This window comes from Etheostoma spectabile, chromosome 12 (genome assembly GCF_008692095.1).
Source record: "Etheostoma spectabile isolate EspeVRDwgs_2016 chromosome 12, UIUC_Espe_1.0, whole genome shotgun sequence".
Taxonomy (NCBI): domain Eukaryota; kingdom Metazoa; phylum Chordata; class Actinopteri; order Perciformes; family Percidae; genus Etheostoma; species Etheostoma spectabile.
This window is the reverse complement of record NC_045744.1, coordinates 26,554,950-26,557,841: the sequence shown is the minus strand read 5'-3', so window position 1 is coordinate 26,557,841 and position 2,892 is coordinate 26,554,950. Positions and strand designations below refer to the sequence as shown.

General features: G+C 45.1%; 1 pseudogene; it reads left to right on the top strand.

Annotated features, from left to right (window-relative positions):
* Positions 1 to 1,523: 1,523 nt before the first annotated feature.
* On the top strand, positions 1,524 to 2,892 carry LOC116699365 (prostaglandin E2 receptor EP4 subtype-like; annotated as a pseudogene).

Genomic DNA, 2,892 nt, shown 5'->3' with positions numbered 1-2,892 from the left:
GCGACATGCCACGTCACTCAGGTTGTGTCTGTTAATTGATGGACTTAAAGAGGCATATCAAGTGAAATAATATATGATGTAAAAAATATTGAGAGAAAATTATAAGGAGGAAGATCATTTGAATATACAATAATTAGGATGTGTTTATGATGGAACAGTGGCATAGAATCAGGGTTTAAATGAACTTTTTCAGCACTCAATATAGTGTTTTGGGGTTGGTGAGTGAAGCAAATCTACCAGTACTTGTTATTTTTACCAGCATTTGGCAGGTGGACGGTGCTAATTTTGAACTTTGATTTGAATGTGCCAGAGGCTACCAAATTTGGGCTAGGCCAAAAATTGTCTCGGATGGCATGCACTCGTACCCCCCTATGGAACGGTTATGGATATGTCTGAATGATGATACGTAGGCTCCTCGGAATCAGCGATTAGGAAGAGGAATGGGAGAGGCTCTTTTAATAAAAATCAATTGTCACTTGAAGAATCCTCCCCCACCTCAGTGAAGCCTTTTCCCTGCAACGTGTGGGCTCTCAGTTTGACACCAAATACAAACAGAATTATGAATTTGTTTGTGCATTGGAGACATTTTGATTCTTTTATGGATCCATTTATGGATTCTTACTGGTTGTATGAAGCATTGGTGAATGAATGGACAACGTAATGCGTCTTTGAAACAGTAGTGTGGTTGTGCCATCGATTGCAACGTAATCAGACTAACTGCAATCAGTAAAGTGTAACTGTCGAGTGTGTGGCTTCAAACAGCAGCGTGAGAACCGACTCCGTTCCTGGTGTTGTGTTAAAGGCGCTGACCTTGGTGCTGAATTTTGGGACTGATGACATCATGATCCCTCAACTTGTGTTTCTGGACCATATTACACAGACTAGTTTTAGTTTTCTAAAGAAACCCGTGAAGCCTATTGAGCCACAGGTAGCCTAGTTATAATCCTGCATTTCACAAATAATGAGCATGTTGCATATTTAGCCTAGCAATCCAGAAAAAGAGCTTGTAGTTTTTATTATGGTTAGTTAAATGTGGAGCAAAGGTGAAGAAAATCTATGAAGATTTTGTACAAAAGCAGGATTTTTTAAAAGATTTTCGTGCTACATGATTTTCTATGTTGGCTTCTGGGTTTAGTGAGCTTCTTGCAGTTTACCTCTGAGGCTGATAAATGACAAGCATTAAAAGTAGGCAACTGAATATGGATTCTTCGGCTGTAGAAACGTGTTCCTGGGAAACCTGGCTCGCTGCGCTCACAACCCCCACGTCACTCCCCTGACCAGCACACAGCTTAAATACCCGTGCACGGAGCAGTGTAACCGACCAGGCATGCACACCTTCATATGGGAGCATCAGGAAACAGACGCACCACTGGAAACTAAACACAAGAAGCATTCATGTGATGCACTTCATGCTCTGTCCGAAACAGCCTCTTACAGGATGTACTTTTACACTTTATGAATGCAGCAGCACTATATAGCCAGAGCGAGTTTTCGGAAAAGGCAGAAAGTTCTTGCACTTAATAATGATAAACGGCACTCACGCGTTTGGAGAACTGGACACGAATGTTTCCGAGCCGCTGCCCTCTCTCCCTCTCAGCCACAACCTAAGCGCGTTCCCTGCGCTCCGGCTGGAGTCCAAGTCTCTGGTCATTTCAGCCACCATGTTCGCCGTGGGAGTCCTGGGGAACCTCATCGCCATAGGTGCTGTGCATCTCCAAAAAGGAGCAGAAGGAAACCACTTTCTACACTCTGGTGTGCGGGATGGCCATCACGGATCTGTTGGGAACGTGCTCACCAGCCCGGTGGTGATCGCCACATATGTGGCTCCGCTGGCCAGGAGGCGTGCTGCTCTGCCACTTTTCATTCTCCATGTCCTTCTTCGCTCGGCCGGCATGTCCATCCGTGTCGCCTGGCTGTGGAACGATACTTAGCCATAAACCACGCTTATTTCTACTCCCAGCATAGACCGGACAATGGCGCGCTTTGCGCTCCTGGTCATCTACCTGGCTAACATTGTCCTGTGCATTGTCCCAGTTTTGGCTTCGGGCACAACATCAGGCACTTTCCGGGACTTGGTGCTTTCTGGACTGGAGGGCGACGGATCCACTGGGAGCTGCTACTCCTTCTGTACGGCGGCGTGAGTGCTGCTGATGTCGCAGTGACCGTTCTGGTGTAATTTGGCGGTGTGCGGTCGCTGGTGGGATGAACCAGGGACCGGGATAGTAGGACGGAGTTGTGTGAGCAGGAGGATCGCGTCGCCGCTTCCCCGGCTGCCGCTGGTCACCTCGCGGCGGAGATGCAGAGTTTGGCTTCTGATCTTAATGACCATTGTTTTCCTGATCTGCTCCATCCCTTTGGTGGTAAGAACGACAGTTTTATTATTTTATTTTCCATTGATACTGTCTATTCCAGAGATTTACAACAAGGGGCCCGGGACCCCTAGGGTGTCCCCAGAGTAGCCCAAATGATTGTTATAAAAAAATAGTAGAAATATAATGATAAAAAAACGTGTACAAACACTTAAATAGGTAGGATAGCCACCCACAATAAAACACAAGTACAAACAGTTAAAAATCATAAGTATTAAAAACTAATAAAACACACGAATAGACAGTTAAAAACAAATAGAAACATTAGGACACATAAAACTTAGATTGTTTTTTCTGTTACATGTTTGTGTTGTGAAGCAACAGATTGTAGCCCTATGCCCAAGACAAATGTCCCCTCGAGGAAAGTGTATTCTATTCTATTATGTTCCAGTTATTGCTCTCTATTGTATTTTTTACTACAACACTTATTTAGACTGACCGTGTTTCCATTTGACAGGTGCGAATATTCGTGAACCAGATCTACGACCCGGCGTATGTCTCTGCTGGGGGGAGGCCTGACTGA